The sequence below is a fragment of the Rattus norvegicus genome, chromosome Y, assembly GCF_021556685.1.
Source record: "Rattus norvegicus strain SHRSP/BbbUtx chromosome Y, alternate assembly SHRSP_T2T, whole genome shotgun sequence".
Classification (NCBI taxonomy): Eukaryota; Metazoa; Chordata; class Mammalia; order Rodentia; family Muridae; genus Rattus; species Rattus norvegicus.
The window spans coordinates 22,165,123-22,187,306 of record NC_141555.1 but is presented as its reverse complement, the minus strand read 5'-3'; the positions used below and the strand labels follow the sequence as shown (position 1 = coordinate 22,187,306).

General features: G+C 34.6%; 1 long non-coding RNA gene and 1 pseudogene across 1 annotated transcript; one reads left to right on the top strand and one right to left on the bottom strand.

Annotated features, from left to right (window-relative positions):
* Positions 1–604: 604 nt before the first annotated feature.
* Positions 605–949, top strand: LOC147997985 (glutaredoxin-1 pseudogene; annotated as a pseudogene).
* A 770-nt stretch (positions 950–1,719) lies between these two features.
* On the bottom strand, positions 1,720–21,559 carry LOC120099673 (uncharacterized). The gene is given in 3 exon segments (NR_190834.1): positions 1,720–1,818; positions 18,624–18,712; positions 21,386–21,559. It is a non-coding gene; the product is annotated as an uncharacterized LOC120099673 (long non-coding RNA).
* Between the last annotated feature and the right edge of the window lie 625 nt (positions 21,560–22,184).

Genomic DNA, 22,184 nt, shown 5'->3' with positions numbered 1-22,184 from the left:
TTTTATCCGTAATTCTTCTACATGATGCACTCATGCAAATATATTACTGTGCATTGACAGATCACTATTTCTAATTTACTCTGTTCCCATGAACTATAGAAAATAAGAATATGAAAATCATGCTAAGGGAATGTGGCCATTGGAAATTTGTAATTGAGCTGAACCTCTTATTAGACACAAGCAGCACTAAAAGGTCTTCTCTAGATTCCTGGTGCAGAAGACGGTATTCCCTAACAGAACAGAAAGGATGAATCTCTCTGTAGAGAGAAAAGGCATTTGTTACAATGACAATTATGGACCACGTAATTGGACAATGGGTGGCTATTTGGAAAGTCCTAGAATCCAATAGTTTATTGATCCAAAAGTCTAGATGTCTCATATGTTAATTAGTATATGGATAAATCTTCAGAATGCAGGTTCTAATGTCTGTGAGTGTTTGGTGGCAATGTGAGTGCAAGCAGGAAAAAGGAAAAGCTTCTTTCTTCAATGTTATCTATGGACTTCAAGTAGGATGCATGGTTTAGAACGCATTGGGATTACGATTCTCAAACAGACCAGTATATTCAACTGAACTTTCTTTTCTGGGAAGCTGCAGCGTGACAGCATGGCTCACGTGTATGTGAACTGAAAGATCCAGTCTGGGAAGGCGGTACTGTTCATCCATTCCCACCTGTACATTTTTGCAGAAATATTCAAGAAATTCTCAATCATCTCCCATTCAAACATGTTGCTCTGGGACTTGTAGACATCATAGCCACTAACAACACCAATGCGATTCAAGATTACTTAAAACAGCTCACTGGAGTGAGAACAGTTCCTTGGGCCTTTATAGGTAAAGAAAGACTGCATAGGCAGACGCAGTGATCTAATCTCACTCCAACAGAATGGGGAGCTGATGACGTGGCTAAAGCAGATTGGAGCTCTGCAGTTATGTAAGGGTTGTCAATAAAAAGCCATGCTGACAGAAGATATTCAGTCCTGCTGAGTCCAGTGCACCTGAGATATTATGTGCATCATGAAGGATGTCAGTTTTTCTTATGATTGGGATTTTCAACAAATCGGTATTATTCTATAGCTCATTGTTAAAATCTGATGCTGTTTCCCTGAAAACATGGAGTAGGGAAGCTTAACAGATCACACAGGATTGACTCTCCATTCTTAATGTGCTGATATGTCTCTACCTATAAGCCCATATTTAACAATCCAGTGCATCTAAATCGCCAGTGAATCAGTTACTCTTTTTCTACCATGAGGTTCTGCTGAGGTCATTTTGCAGAAGTCCACTTCCTAATGATAATTTAAACAATGAATAATGTGAAGTTCTTTATGATCTACACACTGGCCTTTCCCTCCCTCAATCATGTACTTCTGCATTTACAACTCTCAGCCAGTGTTCTCAACCTTTCCCTACTACAACCCACAGAAGTCCACACTTGTATGAGGATGCTGTATGAAAATCAGATGAAGAGTTTTAGCAGAATTTTTTCTTACTGTAGCAATATTAACATAGACAGCAGACCATATGATGAATTGAGTTCTGTTCCCAAACTGGTTATTTGCCAAGAAAATCCCAAACAGTTGTGAATACATTCTAGTCAGAGTACTAGAAAAGTCAAATATGAAATTCAAAATTACAGGGCTCTCCTTCAAAGACTGTCTATGAAAGAAGTTTCTTGCAAAACACTGTCCTAAAATATTTTTTCCATTCACACTTTTACATTTTGCTTTGATGTCTTCCAATGATGTTTATTAATCATGTAACTGCAGGTCTCTTCTCTGGTCTACAATGAGAAGGATTCATTCTTAAAGAAGATGTATCTGCAGATGAGTTAAAAAATAAAAATAAATAATAGATTTGATTAAAGTTCTGTGTTAAAGATATAACACCCTACCACAAAGATCAGATTAGAAGTAGACTTGAGATATATATGCGTGTGTGTGTGTGTGTGTGTGTGTGTGTGTTAAATCTGACTTGTATGTTTGATATTTTAAGAAAGCTTACCTTGTAGAAGATTATTTTTAATGTCGTCTTGAATTTGTTCACAAGAATGTTATTGAGAGTATATGTGCATCGGTGTGAATTACTCTCTAATACTCAGTCTTCCATTTTTTCTGTCAGTCGTTTGTAATTCTTTCTCCCTCTCTCTGTACCTTTCTGTTTACCTCATTTCCCCCCTTCCTCACTCTCTCTCGTTTGTTTTCTGTCAATTGTTGGATAATACAAGAATCAAAACAGAATGTTAATGTATTCAATAATTTTGTCTACTTTATGGAATGATCTAAGAAACTTTCAATGCTTTTTAAATGTCTAATCAAAATTTTAAACTGAATACATATGGTACTATGGTATTTTAGGAGGGAGATATTAAATGCCCGACTCTGTATCATTGTTCAGTATAGTGCTATTTAAATTATGCATATAGAGGTGATTTAATGTTGGTACATTCAATACATCCAGTAAATCATTAATGGTTTAAAAATATTCTACATTTGGGACTGTAAATATAAAAAGTCTTTTCTCCACTCTCCTCCCTTCTCTTTAATTTTCTTAATTCTACCCTTTCTTTAACTAACTTGGCCAGAGGTTACACCAATCTTGTTAATACTTTCCATGAATGAACTCTTCCTTTCATTCATTATATTGTTGTTCTCATTTTATTGATTTCAGCCATGATGAGTTGGATATACATGTTATACCCCTTCCACAAGGCTCAAAGACCACCCTGAAACAAAGTGCAAAGAGACTGTACGTGCCCAAAATGTGGGGTGATCATAGGGAAATCCTTTCTTCTGGATACACAGAGTGCTCACCTCATGACACATAGCACCTGCACAGCTTCAAGCGAGTCAACAGTCCATGATGCAGTGTAAATGCCTGAAGATGTTACTCCTAACTGAAACACTATGGGCAGTTAATGTCTTCTGTTGGAGGGTTGAACGATTTTTGTAAGGGATCATCATGGGCTTATTAAACAGTATTTTAATGTAGAAGATATACAAAGAAAGGATTCAAAGAAATATAGTGATGTAGGTAAAATAAATGGAAAAATTATCGTCAAAAATTTTGGTGGAAATTCTCAAAAAAATAAAACAATTAAAGTACATTCCTCAATATTATATACATAGAGAATGTTTTATTATATAGGAATGTTTCATAAAGTAATCTAATGAATTCTGTTAGTACCAAGAGATCTGCCAATTCTGTGAGTTTAGTGAGAGCACATTATCTAATTTGACTTTAGTAAATTAAAGTGGCTATTTTCAAATATAGTAAACATTTTTGCATGTACACGTTAAACAATGGGTTTCTATAAATCATAATGAAAAAACTAAAACACTGTATATCCAGAAAAATAATTAATTGGGTACATATCTAAACAAAATATTCACAATTGAAGAAACTTGAATGACTAAGAATCTAATGCAAAATACATATCACCCTTATAAATGACAGAAATGCAAATCAAAATTATTCTGAAATTTTTTCATCCCTTTCAGAAACCTTAGTTTAATAACACATGAGCCTACTTATCTTTACTGTGTTATGGAGAGAGGAGAGCATTGCTTTTCTCCTGGTGGGAACACAAACTTCTACAGCAACTTTAGAAATCTGTATATTTCTTCATGAATGTAGAAATGGATACACCTAAATGTATAAATCGAGGGCATATATCCAAATGTTGATTTATTCTAGTATAGAGACACTTGATAATTTGGAAATATGCAAGTTGTTCTTTAACAAATGAATGCATAAGGAAAATATAGTGCATTGACAGACTAGAAAAAGGAAAGCATGTAATTTTCAAGACAGTGAATGTTTCTTGAGAAAGTCATCATAGATGACTTAACCCAGATCAAAAAGGGAAAATGGGATACTTATTCACTTTAACTTGAATGTTAATTCAGAAAACTGTGTTTCTGTATGATCAGTTTAGAGTGTGCTGTCCTCATTATGGGAAGTACACATGTAGTGATGAATTGCTGAGGGACACTGTCAGGTACAGGAATGTCAAATGTGAAGAGACAGGGAAGAGTGCAACAATGGAGGAAAGATAGATATGTACAGCTAAAACTGAGAGAAATTTGAGTCATAGAATGGAAACCTAATGGAGTAGAAACAATTTTTTAAAATTTTTATCAAGGTTAAAAACAATTTATTATAAGTACAGGGACAGAAGATAAAATATTATTTGGGTTTATCTATTTAAATTTTCAATAGTAAGTACATCTCAAAAATTATGGATTTCACCTTTCAGTAAACCTGTAGTACAGATAATGACTGTATAGACCTTAAGGAGGGAGATGTGAATGTCCCTCTTGGAAACATAAATGTATTATATTATAAACATTATATGTGTACAATAATTTATTTACTTGTTTACATTTCAAATGTCATTTCCCAAATTTGTCTTTGTTCCTTGAACCACCCAAGCCATTCAAATCCTCTTTGTTTCTAAGATGGTGCTCCCCCACCTACATGCCCACTTCCACTTTTGTCCTCTACCATCCCCCTTCTCTGGAATATGACGTCTCCACAGTACCAATTGACTGCGTTCCCAGAGATGGAAGATGAGGCAGTTGTCTCCTCCATATCCTCTACGATCTATGTAGCAGAAGCCATGGACTGGCCCAAGTATATACTTATTTGTGGTAAATGTCCTGAGCCTCTGAAGGGTAAATTTAATTGATAGTGTTGTACATCATATTGGGCTCCAATCCCCTTCAGATCCTTCAGGCAATCCCCTAACCATGCTTTTCTGGCTCTCAGGTCTGTCAAATGGTCATCTGTATGTGAATCTGTCACCATCAGGTGATGGCAGAGCCCCTCAGAGGACAGACTTATTAGGGTCTTATCTGCAGGTACATCTTGACATCAGGAATAGTCTGAGGATTTGGAGTCTGTGGATGAAATTGTTCTTCTGGTCGGGTGGTCTCGGGATTGCCTTTCCCTCAGTCTCTACTCCTTTTTTGTCTTTGCATTTTTTTTTAGACTTTGGGCATTTATACGTTAAAGATTTTGAATTTTGTGGGCATCACCTTCTCTTCACAGGTGGGCATGTCTAGCTGCAGAAGGCAGACTCTTGTGGTTCTATCTGTTTGCTCCTTAGTATTTCAACTACCATCATCCCTGGAAACTTATGGGACCCTCTTGCATCCCTGGCATCTGTGAAATCCTGTGGGATACCTAAGTTCACCACGCACCACTGATGCTTATTGATATTTACTCCAATTTTCCTCTAGATTTTCCCTCTTTTTGCTTTATATTGTTTCTACTCCCCCCATTTTGTCCATCCTTCTCTACTTCTAGCAAGGACCCTCTATTCCTCTGTCTTCCATTATCATTTTGGTCTCACTTCTAAGTGGGTTTCAAGAATCCGCAGTTTGGCCTTGGAACATTTTACCCTCCATGTGATAAATGATTTGTGCATTGGGTATACTGATCTTTATGGGCTAACCTCCACTTCTCACTAAGTACATCCCATGTCATGTCCTTTTCGATCTCTGTTACTTCATTAATTTCCAGGTCCATCCCTTTCCCTACAAAGTTCTTGGTTTCGTCATCTTTAATACCTGAGTAGTATTTCTTTGTTTAAATATAGCACACTTTCTGTATTTATTCCTCAGTTGAGTGGACATATATCACGATTGTTTCCAGCATTTGACTAATATAAGTAATGCTGCCATGAACATGTTCAATCACATGTCAATGTTACATGTGAATCATGTATGAGTATTTGCGTTGAAGTGAGAGGTAAAGCCGGGTCTTCAGGCAATGCTATTTGTAATATTCTCTGATCCTCCACATTGATATCCAAAGTGGTTGTATAGGTACCAATCCCACCAGCAGTGGAGGAGTGTTCCACATTCTCTACATCATAGCCTACTCTGCTACTTCATTAGTTTTTTGTCTTAGTCACACTGATTGGTGTAATGTAGACTCTCAAGTTCATTTCAGTTTGCATTTTCCTGATAACTAAGGATGTTGAACATTTCTTTACGTGTTTCTCAGCTACTGAGATACCTCAGTTGAGAATTCTTGGTTTAGCTCTCTAACCCATTTTAAAAGTTGGGTTACTTGGTTGTGTGGATGTTTACCTTTCTGAATTATTTCTATATTTTTTATTATGGCACTCAACCAGATATAGGGTTGTTTAAAGTCTTTCCCAAATGTGTAGATTTCTGTTTTGTCCTATTGGCAGTGTACTTTGCTTTAAAGAAAATGTTCAGACTGTTGAGATTTCATATATTGACCGGTGATCTTAGAGCCAGAACCATTGGCATTTTGTTGTGAAAATTTTCTCCTGTGCAAATGTGTTTTAAGCACTTTCTGACATTTTCCCTTCTGTTGGTTTCTGCATATATGGTTTTATATAGATTTCCTTGATGGTCGTGGACTTGAACTTTGAAGAAAGAGATAGAAATGGATCAATTGGCACTCAGCTATATACAGACCAACAGTTAGGGTAGCATCATTTCTTCAAATGGTTTATGTTTAAATTTGACTCTGTGATCAATAAGTCACTAGGAATTATCCTCTCTTTGTATCTTCAGAGATGGGACCACAAATGAATGTCACCTGGCACATTTACATGGGTGCTATGAATTAAAATTAGGTATATTATTCTTTCATGTCAAATGTATTCCTAGCTGAGATAATTGGTCAGTCAACAAAGTATTGTTGTTGAATATGAAATAGACTATCGTTGACAAATAAAAATGTTTAGGTAATGTCATCTAGGTCATTGAATTGTAATATATATATATGAACTCATATAATTACTTCATGATGGTTTAACCAATGCATGGAATGCATATTCATTAAAACGAAGAATAGTATAAAGTTTATTTTTATAACTTACTGAATCATGTAATAAATAATAAATCTCCATTAATGTACCAGGCTCCATAATAGTGGCATAGATTAGGAATGAATAAAAAGTATTATGAACTTTCTTTTATAAAAAGAAAGAAAAAATATAAGAAAAAAGAAAGAAAAGAATGCATAAATCAGTGTGTTGGAGTTGATTGTATGCAAATAATTGAAGAATCTATTTTAGAAATAAGGTCATGGAGATTGTCCTAAGGAAGTGACATTTAAGTTAAATTAGATGGAAAATAATTGAACTATATTTGGGCAAAATCACAGTAAATATAAGGACGATAAAAGGACAAAGACCTTGACATATCCAAAAAGTAAATATGAGAGTAGTTTGTATTGATAAAGAGATAGAAGAGCAGTCCAAATAAAGCTGAAGCTTAGGCAATGTCACATTTGGGAATATAGAAACAATATTAAAGATATAATTCTTATTTACTGAAAATGTCTTAGAAATCATTGAATAGTTTTAAATAAGTTTGTTTAACTCACTATGTGTATAGTAAGTGACTCTCGTTACTTATGTATTATGAAATGATACAGAGAATGATTTGAAGGATGTTTTTGAAGTCAATCTGGAAGTAGTGTCAGTAGTAATGAAAAAGATATGAATCAGAGAGCTATGTTGGAAATTTATGAGTTTGGTAGTAGACTGATTTTGGGGAGGGCAGGAAGTAAAGAAAGACAATGTCTTGTTTTGAGCAAATGAAAATTTTTGGATTTATTTTTGATGTGGAAATTTTATGATAAGTGTATTTAGGAGAATTTTAAAGTAATATATTTTAGATCGAGTTACATGAAGATGCTTGAGAGAACCTCTAATTCACTAGAAATTCCTACTTACTGTTAAGGTTTGGTGATTTAAGCCATTAATCAGACCATGAATTAATAGCTGTGATATAACAAGAATTTACTTTAATAGATGTATTTTTCACGTTATATCTGGTAGTTCTTATTTCATTAAGAGAAAACCTATGCTTACATTACATGCTTGTTTAATACATGCAGTCAAATAATTTTCCCATTTACTTACTACAAACATTTTGTATTACAATTAGCATTTAATCCAACTTTATGGGAGCTGACACAGGAGTTTGATTAGAATATAAAGCTCATGAATATGAATTTCACAGAAAGAAGTGATTTGCTCATATTGTGTAAAGTTGCAAAATCTAGAAGAGTAAAAATATATAATTAATATCTAGTGCTTCTACGTTTTCCCTTTAGTTTTTTAGTGTGTTACGATATTCATGGAAAAATTCTTTATCCAAATGATTTTTAACTATAATATACAGCACTATTAAACATATGCACAGCATTTTACAACTATTAATAACATATGTTTTCAGAAAATTTTCATCAAATGAGCCAGAAATTCTTCATGACTTCAACAAAACATGGCCATTGGGAACAGAATAAACCACAAATAAGGAAATACAGAAAGTGATTGACACACACAAAATTCTTGGTTTTAAATTTAACAATCATGCTATTTATGGGATAGAGCTTTGAAAGTAGAGTCAATGAAAGGATGAAAAATACTGAAAAAGAGTATTTAAATTGAATTATTCCTGGTTTGGTTATATAGCTCAGCGGATTTAGCGCGGCCCTGGGTTTGATCCCCAGCTCCAAAAAAAAAAAAAGAAAAGAAAAAATGAATTTTTACTAGATAAAAGAAAGCAATGGACCTGAAGGTAAACTATATTTAACAAAATGTCCCTGTTCTTCTGCCACTATTTATTCAATGCTTTGGTATTTTTTTCCTATTTTATGTTCCAGAAACATGTCAATGATTCTTCCTATTCTTAAATAAATGAACATGCAGTTCAGCTGATTTAATATTCCACATTATCTTAATGTTCTTCTGTATCTTTGGATATTAAAATTATAGAGAATTATTTTGATTAGAGTAAAATTTTATTGTTTGTTTATCATATGAGAGAAGAAATTATTAACAAATAATGGATACCTAATATTTTCTAAAAAATGTCAATAGAGGTTTAAACCGTATATTTAAGCTCAACCATTTATACATTCTCCAAATGAAACTCTTTGAAATGTCACTACATATATAGTACGTAAAGGGAGAGATATATAGGAATAAAAACATCCTCTATGCATCCAGAACCATCTATTATCCCCATGTTGAAAGCCAATATTAGGAAGAGAAGATAGTACAGACACATTGCAGGATAAATCAGCTTCATTCAAAACGAAGAATGATCTGGAAAGTGATTTGAAATAAGTATAGTTAAGAATAATGTAAATGCCCAAAAATTGCAATCTCACTAGGTGGTATGTCCTTGTTGCAGGAGGTATGTACTTAGGGGTTACTTTGAGGTTTCAAAGGACTGAAGCTATTTCAATCTTGTTTTCTCCACCTTCCTGTTGTGGTCTGATATGTAATCTTTCAGCAACCTCTCCCTGTGTATCTTTGCTCTGATATCATCCATCACTGACTCTTAAATTCTGGAATGTAAGCCAAATAAATCATTTCTTTTATAAAGGAAAGGATAATATAAATGACTTAAATGTTGTGAGAAGCAGACCTGGTTTACCTGATATGGTTGACTTTTCTCTTCTCACCTTGGGCAGTCACACTTCTGCTATGTTGAATGAGACATCTCCTCCTTCTCTACTCTCACATTTTGCAGTTTGTCAATTGGTCCTCAGGACCTCCTTATACCTGGGGCTGTATTTTTGTTCTTGGAAGTTAGAAAGTTTGGAATTTCCTGATTTTGGGGGCAGGGTTAAAAGTAAACGGGAAGTGAGGGACATTCATACCATAACTCTTCTGTTTTAGTCCCTAAATGGGGGTTATTGGAGGATGGGATTACTGAAGTGAGCAGAAAGGCAAGGTGCTGCTTTATTTGAAATATTTTCTTTCCTCATTCTGTGCCCCTATAAAGGACCAGCCTTATCTCTGAGGCCTGGCCATGTTCCTGTCACTGCTCTCCTGTCTATGTCTTGCCGCTCTTAATTCTAGTTCCGGCTTGCCACGGTAGGTTTCAACTTGACCAGAATTAGCTCATTTTTCAGTGCTCCTGTTCTGAAACATACACAAGTTCTTTTTCTTTTGTTTTATTTTCAAACTTTTAATGTTTATGTTGGCTTTTGTTTTACCTCTTTTATGGAAGATCTTTTCCAATCCTACATATGATAGAGGGCTAAATTCAATCTATACAAAGACTCAAGGAACTATGTTACAGGGAATCAAATAGTCCTTTCAAAATGGTATACAGAGCTAAAAAATGAATTCTTTTTTTTTTCTTTTCTTTTTTTCATACCTGAGGATCGAACCCAGGGCCTTGCTCTTGCTAGGCAAGCGCTCTACCGCTGAGCTAAATCCCCAACCCCTAAACAATGAATTCTTAACTGAGGAATATCAACATCCTTAGCCATCAGGTAAATTGAAATAAAAAAAAATCCTGAGATTCCACAGTACACCAATCAGAATGGTTAAGATAAAAACAAATTCAGTTGAAAAATGGTACCTAAAAGATGTGGAGAAAGAGGAAGACTCCTCCAATGTTGGTGGGATTGCAAGCTGGTATAACCACTCTGGAAATCAGTCTGGAATTTTCTCACAAAATTTGTAGTACATGAGGATCCTGCAATACCACTTCATGGGTATATACCCAAAAGATGCTCCAACATATAACAAGGACACATGATGCTATAAGTTGGTAGCAACAATTTATATATATATATATATATATATATATATATATATATATATATATATATATATTATATTATATATATACATACATATATATACATATGTATACATATATATACATATATATATACATATATTATACTATATATATTATACATATACACATATATACAATATATATATGTACTATATATATATTATACATATTTGTCAGAAGCTGGAAAAAACCCAGATATACCTCAACACAATAATGGATAAAGGAAATGTGGTACATTTACACACCTGTACTTCTAAGCTGTCAAAAGCAATGTTTGAAGAAAATTCTTAGGACCGAACTAGAAATTACCATTCTGTGTGAGGCAAGAACACAAATAGTATAAACTAATTGGAAGTGTGTATCAACCCAAAAGTGTGGAATGCATAAAAAAGAATCCACAGGTCATATGAAGGCCAAGCAAAAGGAAGTCCAAAATGTGGATGCTACATTCTTTCTAAGAAGGGAAAACAAAATATTCATTGGAGGTAATAGAATGATAAAGAGTTAAGCAGGGACTGAAGAGAGGGTCATCCAGAGACTGCCCCACGTGGGGATCCATCCAATATGCAGTCACACAATACATATTTTATTGCTGATGCCAACAAATCCTTGCTGATAGAAGTCAGGTATTGATGACTCCTTAGAGGCTCTGACAGATCCCTACTGATATAAATGAGGATGGTTGCAGCTAACCGTTGGATCAAACAAGGGGGTTTCAATGGAGGTTTTAGAGAAAATAGTAATGAGCTGAAGGGATTTGAAAAACCCCAGGAAAAACAACAATATCAATCAACAAGATCTCACCAGAAATTCGGGGGATTAAACAACCCACTAGTGAGTACAGAATGGGGAACCCATGATACCAGCCACATGTGTGGTAGAGAAATGCACTGTCCAGCATGATTGGAAGGACAAAAGTCCTTAAGCCTATGAAGACTTGTTTCCCCAGTGAAGGGTAATTCCAGGGCACTGAGGTTGATGTGGGTGGGTGGGAATGGGAATATCCTCAAAGAAGCTGGAGGGGTGGTTTATGGGAGAGGGAGGAAAGGAGATAACATTTGAACTGAAAATATATAAAATATTCAGGAAAAATTATTAAATAAAAATGACATTTTGTATAATTAAATTAATAGTAAAATATTATTTCCCATTTCTGATATTGGCACAAATATTAGAGTTTGGTATTACTTTCCTTTGGTCTTTTTTGCTGTCTATAGCCCATATGTCCCTTTTTGTTATGACCTATTTGAACAAAACTGTATTTTACAATTTATAGGAATATAGAATGAAAAAAACTGACATAATTTGTGATTCAATTTTACTATATTTCCCTTTACTAAAAGTTAGACAACTCCTTGAAAAAATTCTGATGGCTAATGTCAAAATATGTTTACAGGATTGGTACATCAAATAATTTTTGTTAATCGCGTCAATCAGGAAATGGTCCTAATATTCATGCATATGGTAGTTGATTATGGAAGACACTGAATGTTCTTAGATTTCGTAATAATATATATAAATCAATAATTCTCAATGTTTGTTGACATGAGGAAGTTATCAACGAATACGTATATATAATGTGACACAGGTTTCTAATATGATTAGAGCAAATTAACTATATAATTTATGAATTAAAGATGAGCAAAAGAAAGGTATATCACTGATTCTACCTACAGTTGGAGTTAAGATTCATGCATCCTTGTATTTCTTTCTAGACATCTAATGAGATAAAATTAGTGTGGAAAAAGCTAAAACTGCAATTAGTAGGTTTGATCTAGTATACATATTTAAAAATTGCTTTTGAAAAAATACACAGAAATATTTTCAAGGTAATATATACAGCATATACAAAAATTCACTGCGTCAATAAATTATCAATATCACTCAATCAACTTTCTCTAGTATTATATTTGAATTATCAAATATACATATGTATGTATGTATACACACTGGCACTCACACACACACACAAACAAACACAGACAATTATCTAAAAATTTAAAACAAATTAGTAAATAATAGACATTCAGAGAAAACAAATGAAAAAGGATGAATTAAATTTCCAATATAATGTACTCTCAAAAGTGTACTTTCTAGCATGTAAAATTTTGCCTTGTAATTTTTCGAAAAATACGTATGTGGACAATATATGTAATCAGATCCCATTGTGACTTATTACTCAGAATTAAAGTAGAAATTTAAATGGAGTGGGAAAAATAGTAAAGAACAAGATTTAGCTATACTTTTTCAATTATACAAAAAAATCTGAGGAACAGTGAAATGACACAACATGGAAAGTTGCTTTCTATTAAGCATTGATATCTAAGTTTAGTCTTCATAGTCTAAATAATAGAGAGAACTAAATCTCACAAGTTGTTTCCTGGCTTAAATACAATTTTCTTGGCTTGTGAATATACACAGAACCAATCAACACAATGAAAATGGATAGATGTTGTGTTACAACAAGTAAAAGAACTTTTGTTTATTATTTATAAATTTATTTTTGTAGCATTTCTTCCCATGTTTCTGTTAGATATTTTATAAATCCTCACTTTGGTGTGGTCGGTGCTTAAATTTAACTGATCATGGCTGAATATGACAATATAATAGAAATGGATCCTTGGGGCAGAGAATACCTTTGGGTTCAACCTGGTTATAATGAAATGATGGTCACAGTGTGCACAACAAAATAGAAGGTAACAAACTGTGGCTTCTGGTAACAGTCTCTTTATGAGATTTCACTTTGTAGTGTTGGAAGAATTGTTCCATGATATCATGAGATTGTTCAGTGAACAGGCCTTTTCTTTATTCCTGTAATGAAAGCAAAAATTTGCTGTTTTCAGTTCCTTCAGAAAGCTTGCTAGGTGACTAGATGAATCAGGACCTCAGGAAGAGGGACTTAGATATTCAAAATATATTTTTGGTATTGGATTTCTTCTAGGTACTTTAGGGAACTAACTTCATAAGATTTGGAATATAATCAGACAAGAGCTTCTTAAAGATGTAGAAAAACACGGGGTGTGATGGCACAGGCCTTTAATCTTAGCACTGGGGAGCAGAAGCAGGCATAACTCAAAGTTCGAGGCCAGCTTGGTCTACAGGGAAAGAGAGAGAGAGAGAGAGAGAGAGAGAGAGAGAGAGAGAGAGAGAGAGAGAGAGAGAGAGAGAGTCTGCCAGGGATATAAAAGAAACACTATCTCAAAAATGTTCAAGAATAAGTTGAGTATTATACAAAGAAAAAAATTCTGATTTTAGTAAGATGTTAATAACGTTATCTTGTTTCTAATGAAATGTCTTAGCTATAAAATAATGTGAAGACACCAAAAAATGCATGAAAAGATGTTTTCCATCACTATTCCCCTTAAACTATAAGCTAAATTTTTATTAAATAAACATGTAAAAATACTTTGAAGGATTTTCTGTGATTAGTTTTTACATTTTGAATAAAGAATGGTGGATTTCAGGCTAGTGTTGAATGGTCATCACTAAGGTGTAGAAGCAAATTAAGCATACAAAATCAAATATAAATTTTGCACAATAAAGAATGAGAACTTTTAATTGGTTTTACTCTATTGTAAACAGCTTCTATTTGTTGGAATGAAGATCAGATGATTTAAAATAATTTTGTGAGAAACACCACCTGCTCTCAGAAGATAAGAAACAGAGAAAGATAAGCAATAACATATGCTAAGGAATAAAGAACTGGGAGAGAGTATTCTATGGACTATATAGATCAATAAATTTGACTCATATTTTACTGGTTAGCTGAGGACTTCATTACGCATATCTATGCACTTAAAAGTGTTTTCTTTTCCTTCTTAAGTTTGTATGGTTGCCCTGAAAACCCTATGTTTTGTGTTAGGATCTTTGCATATTTAATGATAGTTTTGAAATATTAGTGTTATAATCAAAAGCCGAGCTTTGTACATACATTTTAAGCAACAAAATAGAGAAGTGTCTGGTTGTGTTTTATGAAGAAAGTTACTATGCTAAACGTGAATTTATTTTTCTGATATATACATTCTCTTCATGTACCATGTTTTTGATGAAACCTTAGCTCATAGGAATGCATAGTAACCATTATAGTAGAGTTTGAGTATTTTATTGTATCCTGTTTGACATGTGCATTTCTATTAAAATGCTATCTTTTTTCTAAGTCTTTTAATTTAACTGGAGAGGTTTTCAATAACTCCAAGTGTATTTTTTATTCATATAACATGTCTTTGGTGTTGTTATTTTATTTTATGACAGTAACTTCTTAATGTCCTTTATTTTGAAGGTAAATTATATATATATATATATGTGTGTGTGTGTGTGTGTGTGTGTGTGTGTGTGTGTGTGTATATAACCAAAATGTATATATAAATTATATGTATATATATGTGTATATATATATATATATATATATATCCAAAGTGTTTTATAAAAAGATTACATTTTTAGTGGAAATATCACTTAGTGATGGACAATTTTATAAGTATTCTTTAAAGTATTGAATATTCTACATTTTTAATTAGTATAAAAATATTATAAATACCACATCCTTTATTAACTTTAACATATACCGCTCTAGTTAATATAACCACAAATATGTTAGTTATTTTTATCTTTGAAAAATTTTTCTTAGTTTTTTAGTAATTAATCTTGACTTCTCTATCTGAGCCTTCTCATAGTTATTCACAATGAAATCTATTGCTGTTTTATTGAGAATAGTAAGGAATGTTCATTTATATGTAGATACATAAGAATGTGACAATATACACAATGCCACTTCATTCTCCCCTAGGAAAACTAAACTACCATGGTTTCAGAAAAATAGATGTAACTAGAAAATATACCGAGAAAGGTAACAAAGACTCAGAAAGGCAAGTAACATGTGTCCTTTCTTATATAGATCAAAGAAGCTCCCTTTAATATACTTGTATTTATGTGAAGCTGTGGGTGGTTTGAGTTTATTTAACTGGAATAGGTCGCAGAGATTAGAATGTAGGGTTTAAAACGGTGTGGTATGGAAGATATTGAACATGTGGGATATGAATGTAGAAGTAAGAATAATGAGACAGACTAGTATAAGTACTGAGGGACATAGGGCAGGTGGGAATAAAGAACGGAGTATGCGAGGATGAGGTTGAATGTCTACAAAAATAACAAAAGGCAACCTGTTACTTTACAGGTTAGGTTAAAATAAATATGAAAATTTAAAACTAATGCCATAATGTTTAATGCTATATACATCATGTTTGAAGAAAAATGCCAGTAAGTGATATCAAAATGAAAACAATATATTTATCTTATTTGATCTTAGTCACATTATCCATAATTATTTGGTGAAAACATCTTTTGTCTGCCAAATTTATGGTACCACTTAAAAAATTGCCTGTGAAATAATAATTCCTTATGATAATAGAGATTTTTATTATTAGGTCAATTTTTAAAATCTGTGATTTGATCTATGTTTTAAGTTTTTTTTTTTTTACTTAAATTTTCTCCTCCTGACATTCACTCATACTAAATTATAGTTTTCAATTTTAACATACTACAATAAAAATATGATTCAGCAGGGTTTTTCAAATTCCTCAATTATAAGTAATATTATCCATAAACTACAGGACATCCTCCACTAAGCTCATAGATACAAAGAAGATAAACAAGAAGAATGGCCCAAGTGCATATGATTGACGCTTATGTAGAATGGGAAATACAATAGTCTTGGAGGCAGATTGAGGGAAGGAACTAGATGGGAGAAGGAAGGAAGAGGAGAATTGATCCTGTGTGGGAAGGGACAGGAGATATGACCCGATAGTCATAAGAAAGAAAGGAAACCTTGAACTTTTAAAGATGAGGAGGTGGGAGAAACCTCCAGGAAGAGAAAGAGACTTGGGATAATGGAGGTACCCACAAATCAATAGGATGACTTAAGCTGTGACTTACATTTGTGATATGGAACATTAAGAGGCCAACTCCTGTAGCCCGGAAGGACCACCAGTGGAGGGATAAACACACAAATACACCCACAAGACTTTGTAGGCAAAAATTTTCAAGCCCAAAGAAATTCAGAACCGCATTCTAGGGTCCATGCTGTCCTTAGCTTTACTGATGGCTGGTAATTTTTGTATAAAATAAGGATTTGGGAGATTATCATTTGAAGTAGGTATACAATAAATATACTGTTATATTCACGCTTTAGCTGGGCCCACTTTGTTGCCAATATCATTGCAAAAAATTAAATTGGAAAAGAGATTTTTTGAGTACACATTCAGGAACATATATAAAGTTCCCTTTCAAAGTGTACAATAAGAAAATGTAATACAATATTCATTCAACTAAATGTCTGGAGAGAAAATATTGGACTTTGGGAAACAGAGAAAACCTAGGAACTTGAACTGTATTTCACAGGAATGGCCCTGGGAGTGGAATTAGTATCCAGAAGAATCTCCTCCACACCATGTTCCTAGATCTTTTTTATCCATGCCAAGCCCCTGACCAACATTCTCTATTCCGAACATGTAACTATTAATGAAGAAAAGAGAGGTCTCCAGCTTTAGAGATATATAGTATGTAAAGGTTTCCAGTGTGTGACATGAGACACTCTTGCAAGGGCACCCTCAAATCTGGTCAATGTAAGGAAAGATGTTCAACAGTTCATGTTCAACGATGACAATTCTCAGTGAAATCTTCATTAGGCCCGCCCGGAAAATTCTCTTGTATCCTGGAGAGCCCTAGCTTTTCTGTGATATCACAGGTGTCATGGTGACAGCAACTGCCTCTTGGATATTCTTTGAGGACCTCTAGGTTTAACTCATTGACCTCTTATTCTGGATAAACAGCCATTTGCGAGGGAGATAAAAGGGAAGGAAGCTTCCATTCTGTCTTTGTATAAAAAAGGAAGAAATAAATGGTCCATGGAAAGCTCAGTGATTCCTGTGTAGGGTTTGAGTGATTTCGCCGAAGAGATATCCTTGATCTGAGCGTTCCACACATGGGAATCAGGAGCTGCGATCCTTTCAGAAACATCTGGACTTCCCTGCTTGATATGGTTCCTGGAAGTATAGAATCAGTTTCTTCATTCCAAAAGTCAGTTGTTGGGAAGGGCACAGTTGTTCTCCTCAGAGCTCATGGCTTTTACTCTTTTTCCCCTGAAGAAAAAGGTGCTAAGGAAGAAGGCAAAGACAAGTATTGTCTCCTTAGCTCAGTGTAAATGCTTTGGATATCTATAGTGCAGTTTGTTTCTGACTCTGATATCTGGGAGAGAAGAGCTTCTAGTTGAGACTTCATCATCTCAGTCTTTCCACTAGTATTACTCTGACTACCACTTCAGATTTATGAGTCAATATGTGTGATTACTTGGCAGCTTTTTCTTTCCTTTATAACTTTCATTTTTTTATATTTTTAGCAAATTTTATTGCTTTTTTTAACTGGAGATTTCTATATTTACATTTCAAATATGGTTTCCTTTCCCAGTTTCAGGTCCATAAGATCCTTACCATTCCCATTTCGTTCTTCTCTAACCACCCTTTCTCCAGGATGACATTCCCTTTAAATGAAAGACGTACAAGGGAGGACAAGGGTTTCTATTTCCAATGTTTCCCAAAAAGGCCTTCTTCTGCCACACATGCAGTTGGATCCATAGCTCAGTCCATGTACTTTCCTTGTATATTGGTATAGTACGAGAAAGCTCTGGTTCATTGGCATAGTTGTTCTTAAGGTGTTGAAAGTACCATCAGCTCTTGTAATACTTTTTCAAAGTTTACCAAAAACGGATCCGTTTTCAGTTCACTGGTTTGCTACTAGCATTAACTTCTGTATTTGACATGCTGTATCTGTGTCTCTCAGTAAATATCTTTTTCTGGTTCCTGGCAGAATGAACTTCTTACCTTCATCAATCTTATATAGGTTTGTTGACTGATTTATACACATGATTTTGGTGACTCCTACACCTATGTAGTTAAGTGGAATGTTAACATGGATTCTGCCGAACTATGACAAGAATGTAGAATTCACAAATGACAATTTCAAATAGACTTTACCTTTTTTTTATGAACCTATTGAAGTAGATGTTTAACTGCTCCTCAAGCCATGTTTCTCCCTGACCATCATCCAGTATCTTAGATTTGGCCTGAAAAAAAAGAATCATGGTAAAACATCCTAAACCCTCAAGTCTGGCCATAGGAACACTGGAAGCATCATAGTGTAGTACTGATATCAAATGGGACAAGAAACCGAATTCAATAGTCCATCTTGTCCTTTGCTTTCCTGATGTCTGGTAATTTTTTTAATAAAATAAGGATTTGGGAGTTTATCATTTGAAGTAGGTACACAGTATTTACACTGTTATACTCACTCTATAGCTACACTCACTTGTGACCAAAATCATTGAAGAAAATGGAATTGGAAAACAAATTTTATGAGTACACATTGAGGAATATTTACAAAGTCCCTTAATAAAGAATGTACAATAAGAAATTGAAATACAATATTCATTCTATTCAAGGTCTGTAGGGAAAATACTGACCTTTGAGAAATGGAGAAACCCTAGAAAATTGAAGTGTATGTCACAAGAGTGAACCTGTGACATATAGAATAAAAATATTATCTAGAAGAATCTCCTACACTCCATGTTCCTAAATATTTTTACCAATGCCATGCCCCTTAATAACCTACTGCATTCAGAGCACGTAACCACTAGTGAAGCAGAGAGAAATCTGTAACTTTAGAGTGGTGGAGTACATAAAGTTTTCCACTGTGTCACAGGAATCATACGTGGAAAGTGCAAACTCGAATCTGGTCAATATAAGGGAAGGTCTTCAGCAGATAGGCCATGGCAGTTCTCAGTGACATCACCATTAGGCCCTCCCTGACAACACTCTTGTAACCTGGAGAGCATTAGCTTCTTTTGCGATGTCACAAGTGTTGTCATGACTGCAACTGCCTCTCAGTTGCAGTAACTCTAGTGTTTATTAATTGGCCTCTAATTCAGACAAATTGGGGAGTGATAACAAAGAGGATTAAGAGATCAGAAATAGGGAGAAAGAAGGTGGCCCTCTGTCTTGGTATAAAAAACAAAAAATAAATATATGGTCCTATGGAAAGCTCAGTGAGACATTTATAGGGGTTGAGTGCTATCGCTGAAGAGATAGCCTTGATCTGAGCTTCCCACATAAGGGAATCAGGAGCTGGGAGACCCTCAGAAGCATCTGGACTTCCCTGTTCTTATGGTTCCTGGAGAGTTTATATCATTCATTTCTTACTTCCAAAAGCCAAGTGTTGTGAAGGGCACAGTTGTTTTCCTGAGATCTCATGACCTTTACTCTTTTTGTCAAGAAGAAATGGTCCTAAGGAAGAAGCGAAAAACAAGTATTGTTTCCCTAGCTCCAAGTAAACTCCTCCATGCTTTGGATACCTATAGTGCAGTTTGTGTCTGACACTGATATTTGGAAGAAAGAAGTGCTTCTATTTGAGACTTCATCATCTCATACTTTCCACTAGTATTACGCTGACCATCACTTCAGTTTTCTGAGTCAATATGTGTGATTACTTGGCAGCTTTCTTTTCCTTTATATCATTCGGTTTTTATTTTTTAGCGAAATTTATTGATTTTTTTAATTGGATGTCTCTATATTTACATTTAAAATATTATTTCCTTTCCCAGTTTCCGGCCCATAACATCCCTAACCATTGCATTTCTTTCTTCTCTAACCAGCCTTTCTGCTGCATGACATTACCTTAAACTGGGAGACAAACTAGGAGAGGAAAAGGGCTTCTCTTTCCAATATTGCTCAAAACTCATCTTCTGACACATATGCATTTGGAGCCATAGGATCAATATACGTTCTTTGTATATTGGTCTAGTATGAGAACGTGGTGGTTCATTGGCATTGTTGTTCCTATGGGGTTGAAAGCACCTTCAGCTCTTCTAATCTTTTTTTCAAAATTCACCAACAAGTGGTCCGTTTTCAGTTTACTAGTTTGCTGCTTCCAATCACTTCTGTACTTGAAATGCTGTATCTGTGTCTCTCAGGAAATATCTATATCCAGTTCCTGGTAGAATGCACATATTACCTTCATCAATCTTATCCAGTTTTGTTGGCTAATGTATACATATACTTTTGGTCGATCCTACAGCTATGCAGTTGAGAAGAATGTTAACATGGATTATACCCCACTATTTCAAGAATGTAGAATTCACAAATGACAATTTCTAAAAGACTCCCTCCTGTTTTTATAATCTATTGAAGTAGACCTTTAACTGGTCCTCAAGCCATTCTTCTCCCTGCACATTATCTGGTATCTTACGTTTGGGCTTCACAACACTGGAAGCTAGATAGTGTAGTACTGATATGAAATGCGACAAGAAACCTAACTCAATAGTCCATGTTGTCCTTTGCTTTCCTGATGTCTGGTAATTTTTCAATAAAATAAAAATTTGGGAGTTTACCATTTGAAGTAGGTACATAGTATTTACACTTTTATACCCACTCTTTTGCTGGGCCTCCCTTAGTGACCAAAATCATTGCAGAAAATGGAATTGAAAAACAGAATTTTCGAGTACACATTGAGGAATATTTCCAAAGTCCCCTATCAACGAATTTTCAATAAGGAATTGAAATACAATATTCATACAATTAAATGTCTGTAGGGAAAATACTGGCCTTTGGGAAACAGAGAATACCTATAATATTGAACTGAGTCACAGGAATGAACCTTGGAATATAAGTATTATCTAGAAGAATCTCCTACACTCCATGTTCCTAAATCTTTTCAACCCATGCCAAGACCATGACCAACTTACTCCATTCAGAGCATGTAACCACTATTGAAGTAGACAGAATTCTCTAGCTTCAGAGAGATGGTGTACGTAAAGGTTTCCTCTGCGTCAATGGAGACGGACCTGGAAAGGGCACCCTCGAACCAGTCAATGTAAGGAAAGCTCTTCAGGATGTAGGCCATGGCAGTTCTCAGTGACATCACCATTAGGCCCTCCCTGAAAACTCTCTTGTAACCTGGAGAGTCATACCTTCTTCTGTGATGTCACAACTGTTGTCATGACTGCAACTGCTTCTCAGATATCCTTCAGTAACTTTAAGGATTACTAATTGGCCCCTAATTCTGGGAATATTGGGGAGTGATAACAAAGTGGATGATGAGATTGGAAATGGGGGTAAGGAAACTGGCCTTCTGTCTTGGTATAAAAAAAAAACAAGGAATAAATATCTGGTCCTTTGGAAAGCTCAGTGAGTTCTTGGTAGGGGTTGAGTGCTATCACTGAAGAGATAGCCTTGATCTGACACTTACACATAAGGGAATCAGGAGTTGGGAGCCTCTCAGAAGCATCTGGACTTCCCTGTTCTTATGCTTGCTGGATGTCAGAGTGCTTATATCATTCATTTCTTTAATCCAAAACCAAGTGTTATGAAAGGCACAGTTGATTTCCTGAGAGCAAATGATCTATACTCTTTTTGTCAAGAATAAAAGGTCCTAAGGAAGAAGGGAAAAACAAGTATTGTGTCCGTAACTCAAGTTAAACTCTTCAATGCTTTAGAAAACTATAGTGTACTTTTTGACTGACACTGATATCTGGGAGAGAGAAG